Source organism: Physeter macrocephalus, chromosome 4, assembly GCF_002837175.3.
Source record: "Physeter macrocephalus isolate SW-GA chromosome 4, ASM283717v5, whole genome shotgun sequence".
NCBI classification, from domain to species: Eukaryota; Metazoa; Chordata; class Mammalia; order Artiodactyla; family Physeteridae; genus Physeter; species Physeter macrocephalus.
The window spans coordinates 52,015,856-52,033,278 of NC_041217.1; positions in this window are offsets into that span (position 1 = coordinate 52,015,856).

A 17,423-nucleotide genomic window follows, 5' to 3' on the forward strand; every position below is an offset into this window, starting at 1 on the left:
AGACATAGAGAATGGACTTGAGGACACGGGGAAGGAGAAGGGTAAGCTGGGATGAAGTGAGAGAGTGGCATGGACATATATACACTACCAAATGTAAAACAGATAGCTAGTTGGAAGCAGCTGCATAGCACAGGGAGATCAGCTCGGTGCTTTGTGTCCACCTAAAGGGTTGGGATAGGGAGGGTGGGAGGGACACGCAGCAGGGAAGAGATATGGGGATATATGTATTTGTATAGCTGATTCACTTTGTTATACAGCAGCAACTAACACACCATTGTAAAGCAGTTATCTCCAATAAAGATGTTAAAAAAAATGTGAAGGGGGGAAGGGTGGGGAGTCACTTAGAAGCGTTTTTGATTGCCAGAATTACTTGCTGAGCTCTGGTGGATAATGCCATGCCTCTAAATATAAACAAAATGCAAGGAAAGCAGCTAACCCAACTCAGAAATTCCCTCACAGGCTACCAAATTTAGAACACATTGTGGTCTGAGCATACTGAAAGCTGCAAAATGATTCAACACAGGCCCATCTCCTGATATCCAGTCTTTGTACCAATCTCTCCCCATCCTGCTCGCATGACTCAGTAAAAACAAATTAGTTTAGGTTGATCTTATAGGAAACCAAAAGAAACAAAGTCTTTTTTTTTCTTTGCCAATTAAAGTAGCTATTTCTCTTTTTTCCTTCCCTTTTATGTATAATTTCCTCCTTTTTTCTACATTTAAACTAAAAATGTTTGTTAATGAAAAGTTCTTTGTACAAATCCTCAGAAATCTGTGCTTTATTATTTTTAACAAACAAAGTAGCCAGTGGTGCAATGAGGCCATTTTTTAAATTTTCAGAAATTTTTTGAGCCAGTTGAAGTCATATTGGTAATTTGAAATCAGCCATGGTGGGAGTATTCATATCATGGAAATTGGCAAATGCTAGAAATCAGGACTTTTCCCCTAGAGATTGTTAATATTTACCAGCATACCACTAGAGGTATTGTAAAAAATAGAGAAAAAATCAAGAATATTGTAGAAAGCAAGAGAAGTCTGGAAAAAGCTCTTTGATAAAATTAAACATCAGTTTAACAGAGAGAGGAATCTAATTTTCCTGACCCTGTGAATGATTCACTTTGTTATAGGCAAATTATTTAACCCCTGATTTCTGGGTTTCCTTTTGGCTAAAAAGATAATAGGGCCTGATGACAAGGCCCTATTTGATAAAAACGTAACAAAGCACATATATATTTAAGCAGTGATAATTTTCACTTGTGAAATGAACGTGCATCATCTTATAAGTGGTATAATTTGGTTAGGCCATGCTGTCCTCAGTTAATGACCTGAGGAATCATGAATAGTCTTTCTCAATTTACCTATTTCTAAATAAAAAACCAAAGATTGTAAAGACAACATCCCATGAAGCAATACACAATATCTTAATCTTCCAATATGCACGAAAACTTGATATTCCTTCAGAAACATTTTATTCATATCTACCTGCCAACTGACAAGTCAAACAGCTTTCCACCCTTGAACACTGAAAACACTGAGGCTGGGACTTCCGTGGCAGTCCATTGGTTAAGACTTTACCTTCCAATGCAGGGGTGCAGGTTTGATTCCTGGTCGGGGAGCTAAGATCCCACATGCCTGCAGCCAAAAAACCAAAACATAAAACAGAAGCAGTATTGTAACAAATTCAATAAAGACATCAAAAAGAAAAGAAAACATTGAGCCTTCAGAGAGATCAGGTACCAGCACAGAAGTCTCACAGACTCTTCTCATCTTCAGCAAACAATGTGACATTCCTGCTGAGGCCCACAGGAAACCAGCACACCATCTGTAAAGAGTACTGTATTGATATTTTTGTACTTCTATCTGTAATATTTAGTGCATATGGTACTTAAAAAAAAACACACTCCCCAAGATTAACCTTGCGTGAAACTGAGTGCCTACTACATGTTAGGAACTATGCAAGTCCATTTTAGACACTGCTATTGCTGCCAGGAGGTAAAGACTTATTTTATTAAGCTGTTATGAACACAAGCTCTCCAATCAACTTTTGAGCCTTGTATTACAAAGACCAAAATTTGAAACACTGGCCTAATAGGAAACCCTACACATCACAGAGCCAGGTTCCTGGTAGGATGGGCAGTAAGACACAATATTCATTCTGCATTTCCAGTGGGCTCATAGTAATAATAGCAACCTATTATTCACCAGTTATATGCCAGACACTTTACAAATATTTACAGCTCTGCAAGTTACACATTTAACTCTCATATTGTTACTGAACTGAACTTGGGTCTGCTTGCCTGTGTGCAGCAAAGCCAATCTACTCACACCATATTATTAGTGAAGGAACGTACAGTGTTTATTGCAGGGTGCCAAGCATAAATGGGCAGCTAATGCTCAAAAGATCCAAACTCCCCAATGGCTTTCAGGGCAGGGTTTTGAAAGGCAACATTTGGTGTGAGAGTTGCAAGTCATGGACTTTCTTCTGATTGGTTGGTGTTGAGGTAACAGGGTGATGTTCTGGGAATCTTAATCATCAGCTTTCTGGTTCCAACCAGAAGTATGGGGTCTGCATACTTGTGGTCAGCAGGTAGTCACCATCCTCCACTGGTGTGAGGGTCTTAATTTCTGCAGAATGACTCAAAGTATACATCAGATTGTTATATACATATATCCCTTGAGGAAGAACTAGGACTTTGTTTTATCCCTGAAGAATTGTTTAAGCTATCATTACTTTTCTTGTTGGACTGCTTTTCCTTTTTTTCTCTGTTCCCTCACTTCCCTAATTAATAACTGCTCTTTGGGACTCAGGCAAGGCCTAGAGACTAAAGGCTTTTTTCTACAAACAAGAAAGGAGGGACAATGATACCTCATTGTAGTTTTGATTTGCATATCTCTAATAATTAGTGCTGTTGAGCATCTTTTCATGTGCCTGTTGGTCATCTGTATGTCTTCTTTGGATAAATTTCCATTTAGGTCTTCTGCCCATTTTTGGATAGGGTTGTTTGTTTTTTTGTTGTTGAGTTGTATGAGCTGTTAGTATATTTTGGAAATTAATCCCTTGTCAGTCAGATTGTTTGCAAATATTTTCTCCCATTCTGTAGGTTGTCTTTTTGTTTTGTTGATGGTTTCCTTTGCTGTGCAAAAGCTTTTAAGTTTAATTAGGTCCCATTTGTTTATTTTTGCTTTTGTTTTCATTACTCTAGAAGACAGATCCAAAAAAATAATGCTGCAGTTTATGTCGAAGAGTGTTCTGCCTATGTTTTCCCCTAGGAGTTTTAGAGTATCCGGTCTTACATTTAGGTCTTTATTCCATTTTTTATTTTTATTTTTTTAAATAAAAATTAATGCAAATAAATCCATGATGAACAAAATATGAAAATTTAAAATAAAGACAGAGCCAGTGTTTCTGATTTTTGTTTTGGCTTCAGACTCCAATATGGTTAACCACAGCATTGTTACTGATGCAGCATCCAAAACTCATCTGATGACACAAGCTCTACTAGTTTGACCCAACCCCGGATGTCCTTCTTCCTGCCTGCCTGCCTTCATTTATTTTACCCTTATTCACTGAGAGCCTACTATCTGCCAGACACTGCTCTAGGCATGAGGGATACAGCAGTATGAAAAAACAAACCAGATGAAATTCTCTGCCTTTATGAAACTCACATTCTAGTAAGGAAGACATAAATAAGATAATAAATAAAATATACAGAATGTTAGATAGTTGGTGATGAATACCAAGGAGGAAAATAAAGGAGGGAAGAGAGATGTGAATAGTCAGGGTGGGGTTCTGTGTGAAATTTTAGATGGAGTGATCAGGGAAGGCCTCACCCAGAAGGAGGCTTTGAGGGAAACCCTGAAGGCGGAGAGGGAGCTGGCCATGCAGTATCTGGCAGAACATTACAGACAAAGGAACACAACAAGGCTCTAAGGTGAGAACCTGCCTGGTGCATTACAGGAACAGTGAGAAGACTGGGTAGTTTGAGCAGATGGATGAGGGGACAGTAGAAGGATCTGAGGTCAGAGAGACGATAGGAGGTCATATCACATAGGGGCTTTTAGGGCAAAGTAAGGATCTGACTTTTACTCTGAGTGAGACAGGAGTCACTTTTGAGCAGAAGAGGTATTCTATGCCCATCTTTAAGCAATTATTCTGACTACTTTGTTGGGAATCCACTAAACAGAGACTGAGGGCAGACTCAGGGAACTGCTACAAGGTTTTTGCAATAACCTAGGTGAGAGGTGATGGTGGTTTGGATTAGGATGTTGACAGTGAAAGTCCTGAGAAGTGGTCAAAATGCAGGTAGAGTAAATGGGATTTTTCTGATGGATTGGATGCAGATGGGGAGCACTGATAGAGAGATTGAAGATGACTAAGATATTTGGCCTGAGCAGCTGCGAGTTTGGAGTTACCATGAACTAAAATGAGAAGGACTGAAAAGGGCTCAAGGTTTGTGTTGGCGTGGGGTAGTGGTGGACATTAGGGAATCAGTTTTGGTATGTTAAGTTTGGGATGTCTATACAACATCCAGGTGAGGGTTGTCGAGTAGGCAATTTGATATTCTCTGTTGGAACTCAGGGCTAGGATCTGCCTGGAGATATATGTTTGGGGTTATTGGTATATGGATGGTATGTAAAGCTATGTGACTGGATAATATTACCTAGAGCGTGAGTATAGGCAGGAAAAGGAAAAGGTCTAAGAACTGAGCCCTGGGACACTCCATTCTCTAGAGCTGTCCTGTTCAATACAATAATCTCTACCCACATGTGGCTATTACAGTTAAATTTTAAATTAAATCTAAATTCCGTTCTGCCATCACACTAGCCACATTTTTTTTTTTTTTTTGTATTTTGGCCACAGGGCATTATTGCAGCAAAAATAGAAATGAAGCTTTTCCTCTCCTGAGAACAAGGAAAGTAAAGGGGACAGTGAACAGGCTAGAGAAGAAACATAACCTGGCCTGAAGGAGTTAATCACTCCTTGTTTTATTTTAACTGTTACTAATAGTTAACGTCTGTAACTAGATTTGTACTTCACAAAGCTAACCTATCATTCTCTGACACTATGTAAATTACATCCTGCACCTGTCACCCCTAACTCTGGGTGAGTTACATCCTGCCCCTATCACTCCCTAACTTCATGTAAATTCCCCCACGCTCCCTTGTAACAAATCACCCCCTGTAGCTTTTGCATTTCAGAAAGAAGGTTGCAGGCGGATAAACCAGAGACAAACGGATCCAATTTGCAGGCTGCAGGCCCCAGTTACTGGGCTGCCTGACGCCAGCTAGGACTGTTTTGAAATAATGCAAGGAGAAAAAGAATGCCAGACCTTCACTACTTTGATCCTTATCATATACCCCAGACTTCCAGCCCCACATGTAAAATCTTCTCCGATTCCCCCGGGTAGGGTGCACAGTTTTGGGAGGCGCTAGCCCACTGTGGCCCCACTTTGCTTAGCAAAGGAATAAAGCCACGTGTTTCTCTTTCCTTCTAAATTCTGTCTCTGTATTTATATTTGGCACCGTACAGAAGCTGAGATTCCTGCAGCAGCATGCGGGATGTGGGATGGTTCCCTGACAAGCGATTGAACCCTGGCCTCCACAGTGAAAGCACCAAATCCTAACCACTAGGCCACCAGGGAACACCCCCCAGCCACATTTTAAGTGGTTAATAGTCACACGCGTCTACCATATTTGCGAGTTCAGATAGAGGACGTTTCCACTAATTGCAGAAAGTTCAAATGGACAGTGTTGATTTAGAGGGGAGGAAGGTGAAAAGGAATCAGCAAAGGAGAGTGAGAAAGAACTAGAACCATACGGATTAAACCGGGAGAGTGTGGCATCTTGGAAGCCAACTGAGGAAACGATTTCTAGGAGAAGACACTGGTTCACTGAGCCAAATGATACTGAGGACTGACCAATGCCCGCTGGCTTAGCAGCGTGGTGGGATCTTGACAAGGGCAGTTTCTGGAGAATGAAGGGAGTGAACATCTTATAGGGTGAATTCAAGCAGTTTTATTGTAAAAGGGAAAAAAGAGATAAAGGATAATAGCCAGAGGAAGAAAGGGGATCAAGAGATTTTTTTGGTTTTTGCTTGCTTGGTTTGGTTGGTTTGTTTGTCAATGATGCAAATGACCCAGTAGAGCAAGAAAAACTGATGATACAGGAGAGAAAAGGCGAAAGGGCTGGAGGGCTGTCCTTGAATAAAAGACAGGATGGAACCTAGTGCACACGGGAATCCCAGATAGGGTGTTAGTGATATTAGGGGAGGAATTATAGTATTGGGGCATAAATGCAGGTAGATGGGCAGGTGTAATGGTGAGAGCTTGTGCAAATTCCCTTCTGATTACTTGACTTTTTGCAGTGAAGTAGGAAACCAAGTCTCCATATAAGAGTGAGACTTGAGGAAATAGAATCAAGAATGAATGGATCGTCTGCAAGGATGGGAGAGCTAATAATGGTCCAGGGACAGACAATGTGGCCACCCTCCTGAAATCATAAATTTAAAGACAGACTGATCAGCTGTGGCTGTTTACTCAGCCACGTTCAGCTGCACAGGTGAGGTACTGAGTAAGCAGAGAGTTGGAGTCAAACAGGATCATGGCTTAAGCCAAGCGACATGATAAAGCAAGAGCGATGTCTCAGGGTTCTGATTACAAACATGTGCTTGTCTTCTGCTTAACACACATGGAATTCATTTTTTGTTTTTTACCACTCCCTTTCTACTGCCTCTTTACGTGCCTGTTGCTCCAAATAGTAGGTACAGAGAAATTTTATTCCTGTTCATTTGGGAACCTGGAAAAACAACAAAATTTACTTAAATTCAAAGTAACCGGGCTTCCCTGGTGGCACAGTGGTTGCGCGTCCGCCTGCCGATGCAGGGGAACCGGGTTCGCGCCCCGGTCTGGGAGGATCCCACATGCCGCGGAGCGGCTGGGCCCGTGAGCCATGGCCGCTGAGCCTGCGCGTCCGGAGCCTGTGCTCCGCAACGGGAGAGGCCACAACAGAGGGAGGCCCGCGCATACCACAAAAAAAAAAAAAAAAAAAAAAACCCTTAAATCGGCACATGTTGATATCATGCATTTGGATAAAGAGATGTATATGCCAGTAAAATAATTAAGGATGCTGGGCTCCAGCTCTTTAGCAGGAAAGAGAGATGAAAAGGACATCATTCAGGGAAGTAAATTTAGTTTGCTTATTGGACTTTTATCATTCCTTTCAGTCTATATCAGGGTTTCTCAATCTTGGCACTATTGACATGTAGGGCCAGAGAATTCTTTTGTTGTGGAAGCCTGTCCTGCGCATTGAAAGGTGTTTAGCAGCATCCTTGGCCTCTACCCACTAGATGCAAATTGCAGCCCCCAGGTTCCAACAACCAAAAATATTTCCAGATATTTTGGGGTGGCAGTGGAGGCAAAAATCACCCCAGTTGAGAACACTTTGGCCACCCAAGCCTTGCTAATGTTTAGCAAGACAAAATGTGAAGGGCGATTGGTAAACTCGCACATATCTCCTCATTACAATGGTCCAGACACTAGTTTGGGCCCAGCTGGGAAAAGGAAGTCAGATATATTGGAAGCTTATCAGGGTGGTATATTCACTGAACCAGAATATATTCTTGGCCACATGACACTTCAGGTAAACACTTAAATATTTTTCAGAGTAGAAAAAAATAGGGTGAGAAACTTAGGTCTCCCAATTGTTTGTTGGTTTGATGGTTAATTTTATGTGTCAACCTGGCTAGACTATAGTATCTAGTTTGGGTCAAACCGGAGTTTAGATTTTGTTGTGAATGTATTTTTTAAATTCAATTTAATTTAATTTTATCTTATTTTATTCTTTATTAAAGTATAGTTGATTTATAATGTTGTGTTAGTTTGAGGTGTACAGCAAAATGATTCAGGAATACATATATATGTATATTCTTTTTCAGATTCTTTTCTCTTATGTACTATTACAAAATATTTGTATAGTTCCTTGGGCTATACAGTAGGTCTTTGTTGGTTATCCATTTTAGTTTTGCTTTTTTTTTGCAGTATGCGGGCCTCTCACTGCTGTGGCCTCTCCCGTTGCGGAGCACAGGCTCCGGACGCGCAGGCTCAGCGGCCATGGCTCACGGGCCCAGCCGCTCCGCGGCGTGTGGGATCCTCCCGGACCGGGGCACGAACCCGTGTCCCCTGCATCGGCAGGCGGATTCTCAACCATTGCGCCACCAGGGAAGCCCTATCCATTTTATATATAGTAGTGTGTATATGTTAACCCCAAACTCCAAATTTATCCCCTGTCCACTTTCCCTTTTGGTAACCATAAGTTTGCTTTCTGTGTCTGTGGGTCTATTTCTGTTTTGTAAATAAGTTTGTTTTTATCTTAAAAAAATTTTTTTTTAGATTCCACATGTAAATGATATCATATGATATTTGTCTTTGGCTTACTTCACTTAGTAGGATAATCTCTAGGTCCATCCATGTTGCTACAAATGGCATTATTTCATTCTTTTTTATGGCTGAGTAATAACTTCATGAATGTATTTTTACAAGAGATTAACATTTAAACCAGTAGACTTTGAATAAAGCTCATTACCCTCCAGAATGCTGTTGGGCTTCATCTAATCCGTTGAAGGCCTTAAGAATAAAGACTGAAGTCCCCTGAGGAAGAAGGAGTTTGGCCTCCAGACTGCCTTTGGACACAAGATTGTAACATCAGCTCTTCCCTAGGTCTCCAGACTGTTGGCCTGTCCTGCAGATTTTAGACTTGTCAGTCCCTGCAATTGAGTGAGTGAATTCCTTAAAATCTCCCTCTCTCTCTGTCTCTCCACACACACACACCTTATTGCTTCTGTTTCTCTGGAACCCTGACTAATATGATTGGTTTCCCTCAAATGAAACATGTTTGAATCAAACCAATTAGATTTCCTAGGAAGCACCCTCTGGATACCTATTGGTGTCCCCATAATGGCCCAGCCACAGCATCAGTTAGGAGAACTAGGTTACAATATTGGGCATATAAAATTCAAACTGAATGGGGCAAATAATTTTTGTTTTTTTTACAGAAGACATCAGGAAGGCCTAGGGAAATATTAGCAAAGAGTTTTGCAACGATAGATGTGTGAGCCAGCTGGAACCATCCTCAGTAACAACCATCATATAAAATCATGATTAAAAATCTCAGAACAATTTGCTTGCTGGCGACTAAAGGCCTAATAACTTTTAATGGACAATGTACAGATAACAGACAAAGAACTTCTCAGGGTGGGCATGCATGGTGCTACTTCAGTGGTTCTCAAACTTGAATGTATATCAGAATCACCTGGAGGTTTTGGTGAAACACATTGCTGGGCCCCATCCCCAAAATTTCTGATTCCATAGGTTTGGAGTGGGGCCTGAGATTCTGCATGTCTAACAAGGTCCCAGGTAATGCTGATGCTGCTGGTCCAAGACCACGCTTTGGAAACCACTGTTAAAGATGATTGCTTCAAGAGAAAAACTAGAAAGAACAAGGATGAGAGACTTGCATTTGGCGGGTATCTTTAGCGCTCACCTGAACCCCACATCTGAAAGTGCAAAGTTATTTTAACACAATGATCATTTATTGAGCATCTGCTAGGTACAAGCACCAAGCAAGGTGCTGGGTATATTAAAAACATCGACACAACCCCTGCCTTCTGCTTCATTCCCCCTACTCACTTGACTGACAAGGTAATCTAGACCATTATAAGATCCTTACTGAGTGTACACCACCCTCCATAATCTGGCCCCTATATACAATGCCAGCTCTGTCCTACCCCTTCCTCCCTCACACTTTATGATTTAATAATATTAAAATGCTTGAAATTCCCCAAGCTCACAGCAAAATGCTCTTTCTACCTCTTCTTACTTGAATAAATCTGACCTCAAAACTTAACTCAGGGGGCTTCCCTGGTGGCGCAGTGGTTGAGAGTCCGCCTGCTGATGCAGGGGATGCGGGTTCGTGCCCCGGTCCGGGAGGATCCCACATGCCGCGGAGCGGTTGGGCCCGTGAGCCATGGCCGCTGAGCCTGCACGTCTGGAGCCTGTGCTCCGCGAAGGGAGAGGCCACAACAGTGAGAGGCCCGCGTACCGCACAAAAAAAAAAAAAAAAAAAAAAAAAAAAAAAAAACTTAACTCAGGCTTCCTGGCACCACCAGGTCGGAACACGAGACTCCCCAAAGTACCCTACATACACCTTTCTCCATACCATTAGGGAAGTTCCTCTCTCCCATGGTCTTAAGGTTCCTTGTGTGGCAATTCCCCAGATTAACACCCCTGGTCTCCCTTCCTACCTCTGTCCCAGCAGAGGAGGAAAGCTTACCTGATTGGTGTGTTGGGAGGAGGAGCAGGGTGTTTCCCCTCTTTTCAAACAACTGTGTGCAGAGCTTGTTCTACTCTGCTCTCTGCCGTGTCCAACTGTGTAGGTGCCCAGATGGCAAGGTATGTCCAGCTCAGGGGTGAAGGGTTAGGAAGGCCACCGTGGCCACACATACAGCCTTCATCAGTGATTAAGCTGATTATTGTGATCTCCATGCGTCTGACTCCATTCCTGACCTCTAAATTAGATCCCATTCTGGGCTGGGAAGAGAAAGTTATTTATCTAGTTTCTCCAACATTATCATAAATGATACCATGTTATCAACCCATTTCACATTTATTAAGCTCATTAAGGACTATGTCTTCATCATTTTCGTACCCCCATTCAACGAAAATGTGTATAGTACCTGCTATATGCCGAGCAGTATTTTTAAATTTTTTTAAAATTTTAATATTTGTTTTTGCATATTTATGTAAATTGTATATAGTATTTATGTAAATCTACTTATTTATTTATTTATTTTTATTATTTTTTTTTTTTGCGGTACGTGGGCCTCTCACTGTTGTGGCCTCTCCCGTTGCGGAGCACAGGCTCCGGACGCGCAGGCCCAGCGGCCATGGCTCACGGGCCCAGCCGCTCCGCGGCATGTGGGATCCTCCTGGACCGGGGCACGAACCCGCGTCCCCTACATCGGCAGGCGGACTATCAACCACTGCGCCACCAGGGAAGCCCCAACATATTTATTTTTAATACATTTCATTAAAAAATTTTTTTGTACCCTCATTCAACAAAAACACATATAGTTACGTACTATACTGTTTTAGTCGCTGGAAACAAATCTTAACACAACAGACAAGAGTTGTGCCCTAATGAAGTTTTCGTTTACACGGGGATGGTTGTCAGGAGAGCAGACAATAAACTAATAATACATACACTCTATCAGATGGAGGTAAGCACTACCTTTTAGGAAAATCTGGGTGGGTAAGTGGGTAAGGGGGACAGAGTGCCAGCATGGGGAGGGGAAGGCTTACTGCTTTAAAGAAGGTGGGCTCAGGGTTCACTGACAGGGTGCCATGTGAGCAGAGTGCAGGCTCTGAGGTAGGGCCTTGTTGATGGTGTTTGAGAAACAGCCAGGAGGCCAGTGTGGTGGGACAAAGTGAGGCAGGAGGAGAGAAGAAGGGAATGAGGTCAGAGAGGTAGTGGACGATTTCTGCTTTTCCCTGGGGAAGACTTAGAGGGAGAGCTTGCATGGTAATAATGAAAGAACTTATTCCTAACCAAAGTGAGGGCCTTTATGAACTTTTACAGTATGTTAACCTGGTAGTACCTTGTTGTGAAACTCAGGGAATGTCCTAATCTCCTGTAAGAAAGTCTCTTTTTTACAGTGTTATTTAATTTTAAAATTCCCTTCCTTCCTTCCTTCATCCCTCCCTCCTTTTCTCTCTTTCTTTCTCTCTTTTGTTCTTTCTTTTCTTTCAGAAAAAAGATTCTTACTCATGTTTTATGTGGCAGAGAAGGATTTCCACAAGACATTCAGGCATTGTTTGAAATTGTTCAACTTTCAGTACTGCATCACTATAGAAAGAGTGATTAATAATTGTTAGCAAGAGGAAATAGAATCATATTATTAAGATATATTTACATTAAATTCTTTTTCCCACAATGTTTATTTTGAAAAATTTCAAACCTACTGAAAAATAATAATACAATAAACACCTTCTTCATTCATAAATTAACATTCTGCCCCTTTTTCTCTCTAGTCTCATATATATATATATATATATATTTGCTGAATCATTTGGAAGTTGCAGACACAGTGAACTTCACCCCTAAATTTTCCAGCATTGATTTCCTGAGAATGAAGACATTCTCCAATGTAGCCATACAACATTACCACACCCCCAAAATGAACATTGTTACAATAATATTAGGTAGTATTTGGGACATATTCAAATTTCAAATTGTCCCCCAAATGTATCATAGGATTTTTTAAAATTCAGGATCCAATTGAGGATCACACATTGTGTTTGGCTATCATATTTCTTTAATCCCCTTGAATCTAAAAATTTCACCTCATCTTTTTTTTCCATCTATCATGATAGTGTCATTTTGGAGGAGTCCAGGTCAGTTGTCATGTAGAATGTCACACAATCTGGATTTGTCTGATTATATCCTCAGGACTGGACTCAGGGAACATTTTTGGCAAGTACACTACATTGGTGATTTTGGCAGGCAGATGGCTAACATGATCCCCAAATGACCCTTGCCCTAGTATAATTTCCTCCCCTTGTGTGAGGGCAGAACCTGCTATCACTTCTGTGGTTACATAGCCGTACATGTCAAGAGAGATACTGTGGATGTAATTAAGGTCCCAAATCAGTTGACTTTAAGATAGATCATCCAAGTGGGCCTGACTTAAAAACATGAGACTTTTAAATCAGAGATGGAGAAACCAAAGATCTGAATCACTAGAAAAATTCGATGTGAGGTTGCTGCCCTGAAGACAGAGGAGCTGACAGCAGCTCCTGGCTGACAGCCAGCAATAAAACAGGGAGACCCCAGTCCTACAACCATACAGAGCTGAACTCTGCCAAAAACAACTATGAGTTTAGAAACAGATTTTCCCCAGAGCCTCCAGGCAAAATCTCAGCCTGGTCCACACCTTGAGTTCAGTCTTGTGATATCCTGAACAGATCACCCAGGCAGGCTGTGCCAGACTTCTGATCTGAGAATGCTGAGTTAATAGATGGATGTTGCCTTTAGCTGCTAAATTTGTGATCATTTGTTATGCAGTCAGAGAGAACTAGTCACAGCAATATTACATATTTTCAGTGTCATTGCAGCCCACCAAAAGGAACCTAATATCAGTTTGTCTCATTTACTGATAAATTATACCTTGGTTAAGGAAAACCATTTCCTTTGTAATTAAGACATATATACACTACAAATGTAAAATAGATAGCTAGTGGGAAGCAGCTGCGTAGCACAGGGAGATCAGTTCTGTGCTTTGTGACCACCTAGAGGGGTGGGATAGGGAGGGTGGAAGGGAGGGAAACGCAAGAGGGAAGAAATATGGGAACATATGTATATGTATAACTGATTTACTTTGTTGTAAAGCAGAAACTAACACACCATTGTAAAACAGTTATACTCCAATAAAGATGTTAAAAAAAAAAGAGATAATCTGTTATGTAAAACTATCTTGTCCCCTAACAAGCTTTCTCCTTTCACTCAGTAGTTGTGATGAACATTCTTATACGTATTTCTAATTGCTCATGTTTCCTCATGTCTCTTGGATCAATATCTAGGAGTGAAATGCTGAGTTAAAAGGTTGGTACATGTTTAGCTATAAGTAGATACTGCTAAGCAGTTTTCAAAAGTGGCTGTTTCAGTTAACACTCCAACCAGTAACTTAAGAGAATGTTCCCGTTGTTCCTTATCCTCACCAGCACTTGGTGTTGTCAGTCATTCTGGTTGGTATTGCGTTGTGTTTTTAATTTGTCCTTACCTGGTAATTAATGCTTTAGATCACCTTTTCATATACTTACTGGTCATTTGCTTAGGCGTGGTTATTTCCTCTCTTGTGAGGAACCTGTTCAAGTATTCCTTTTCCCCACCTTTTTGGTCTTATTGGTGATGTTAAGTTTGATCACTTGATTAAGTGATATCTGCCTTATTTCTCCAGTTGAAAGATTACTTTTTCCCCTTTGTCATGGGTAAGTAATCTGTGGGGAGAGACTTGGAGACTGTATGAATGTCTGGTTCATTGGTGTTACCATCCATTGGTGATCCTTGCCTAGATAAACTATAGCAGTGGTTGTACAATGGGCATCCGTACTTTTTTCATTTCTTATTTTGTTTATTTAGGTCCTCTCTCTTTTCTTCTTGTTGATCCTGGCCAGAGGTTTGTGGATTTTGTTTATCCTTTCAAAAAACCAGTTCTTGGTTTTATTGATTTTTTTTCTATTTTTTTAATCTCTATTTTATGTATTTCCTCTCTGATCTTTATTATTTCCTTTCTTCTGCTATGTGTTTTGTTTGTTTGTTTTCTTTTTCTAATTCTTTTAGGTGGTAGTTTAGGTTGCTTATTTGAGGTTTTTCTTCTTTTTGAGGAAAGCCTGTATTGCTATGAACTTTAGGACTGGTTTTGCTGCATCCCATAGATTTGGTATGGTTGTAATTTCATTGTCATTTGTCTCAAGGTATTTTTAGATTTCCTCTTTGATTTCATCATTGACCCATTGGTTTTTTAGTAGCATGTTGTTTAGAGCAACTGTATTTTTGAAAGGCCTCCAACTGATTCTAACGCTTTTGCCAAGTTTTAAATAGGGTTGTGTGTCTTTCTCTTGGTGACTTGCAGGAGTTCTTTAGTCTTGACAGAAATCCTTTGTCAGAGATATGAAACCGAAACGTCTCCCAGTCTACAGCTTTCATTTTCACTATCTTAATAGTATCTTTTTTTGAACAGAACTTCTTAATTCTAATGAAGCTCAATTTATCATTTTTCTTCTTTTAAGCTTAATGCCTTTTGTGTTCTGTTTAAGAAAACTTTGCCTACTCCAAATCTATGTGTTCTTCTAAAACTTTGTTTTCCCTTACACATTCAGGTCTATGATCCATCCTAATTTTGAGTGTGTGTGTGTGCGCATGTGTGTGTGTGTGTGTGAGGTAGAGTGTCAATATTCATTTTTCATACAAATATCCAATGATTCCATCAAACACATTGAAACAAATATGTTTCGATTTATTAAAAATGAAACATCTGAAAAAATTAAGCCAGTTGGGGAGATCTGAATACTGAATATTTGATGATGTTAAATTGCCAATATTATTCTTCTTAGGTGTGACAATGGTATTGCAGTTAAATTTTTTTAATCTTATAGAGATACCTAGTGAATTTTTTTTTAGTGATAAAATATGATTTCTAGGTTGGCTTCAAAATAATGCAGAATACATGTTGGCATCACACATTAAAAGTTCTTCGCCTCCCAAGTGGAATAATTACTTCTTCTCTCTGGATAAATTTGTTATTAAAATTAAAATACTCCCAGGATGAGTAAGGAGGACTAATATGTTACATCTAATAATACATACTTATTTCACCATGTATTGTCTCCAGCCAATTACACACCCACATCTCGCTGTCAGACACAGTCTTGCTGGTGTTCCCATCTGCTGCCTGCACATGTCGGTACTTGTAGCCATCTGGGTCCAATCAGGAGCGAGAAATCACACATAACCTTAACATGGAAAGTTGAACATAAAGAGTTCTACTACAACAGGGAATTACAGCAATGAGGGATTGACTAGGAAGAAATAAAGAGAACACTAATGAATACAGAAATAGCAGATATCAGGACCAGCCAGTAACCACAGGAAGAGGAAGCGCATCCAAGGAAGAACACACACACCCCCATGCCCCGCCACCAGGCTGAAGCCCAGACCCGTGCAGCTGTGACTCACGAAAGAGTGGCGAAGTTACTGTGGTGCCAGGCAGTGGAAGTTTCTGGAAAGCTGCCCTCTGAGGTGTGGAGGAAAGCTGTTCATGGGCAGTTGTCCTGATCACCAGAGGTAGTCTGCTATAGGGGTGTGGGGATACCCAGCATGGGGTGGGGGAGGTACGGTCTGCTGGCTGCTGCTGGCTGCAGGGCAGGGAGGGGCTGGACGCCAGCGCACCTGTGAGCGCTGTAGGAGCCTGGAGCAGGAGGGCCCACAGCTGCAGGAAACTGCTGAGGAAGCACACTGGGACCAGGAAACCCAGAAACTGCTTTTCCTTCTGCAAGGTCTCTCTGGCGCCCTCTATTGGCAAAATTTCGGTGCCAGCGCCACAGGAAAAATGAATTAAAGACCAGGGTCCATTTTCACACACTACTGCAAAAGGGTGAATAATTTGGAGCTGAGAGTCACTAAATCCATAAGTGACACAATACCGAAGATAACGACTTTGTGCTGGGGAAATATTCACTTAGATTTAGATGTAGAATCAATAAAGCAACCAATCAGTATTTAGCAACTTTTACATGCTGTGTTTAGATTTTTTTTTTAGGTTTTTTTGGAAGTTTTGAAAGTTACTTTATTACTTTTTTATACAGCAGGTTCTTAGTAGTTATCCATTTTATACATATTAGTGTATATATGTCAATCTCAATCTCCCAATTCATCCTGCAACCACCCCCCCACTGCTTTTCCCCCTTGGTGTCCATACATTCGTTCTCTACATCTGTGTCTCAATTTCTGCCCTGCAAACTGGTTCATCTGTACCATTTTTCTAGGTTCCACATATATGTGTTACTATATGATATTTGTTTTTCTCTTTCTGACTTACTTCCCTCTGTATGACAGTCTCTAGATGCATCCAAGTCTCTACAAATAACCCAATTTCCTTCCATTTTATGGCTGAGTAATATTCCATTGTATACATGTACCACATCTTCTTTATCCATTCATCTGTTGATGGGCATTTAGGTTGCTTCCATGACCTAGCTATAGTAAATAGTGCTGCAGTGAACATTGGGGTGCATGTGTCTTTTTGAATTATGGTTTTCTCTGGATATATGCCAGGTAGTGAGATTGCTGGGTCATATTGTAATTCTATTTTTAGTTTTTTAAGGAACCTCCATACTGTTCTCCATAGTGGCTGTATTAATTTACATTCCCACCAACAGTGCAAGAGGGTCACCTTTTCTCCACACCCTCTCCAGCATTTGTTGTTTGTAGATTTTCTGATTATGCCCATTCTAACTGGTGTGAGGTGATACCTCATTGTAGTTTTGATTTGCATTTCTATAATAAGTAGTGATGTTGAACAGCTTTTCATGTGCCTCTTGGCCATCTGTATATCTTCATTAGAGAAATGTCTATTTAGGTCTTCTGCCCATTTTTGGATTGGGTTGTTTGTTTTTTTAATATTGAGCTGAATGAGCTGTTTATATATGTTGGAGGTTAATTCTATGTCCGTTGATTTGTTGACAAATATTTTCTCCCATTCTGAGGGTTGTCTTTTTGTCTTGTTTGTAGTTTCCTTTGCTTTGCAAAATCTTTTAAGTTTCATTAGGTCCCATTTGTTTACTTTTGTTTTTATTTCCATTACTCTAGGAGGAG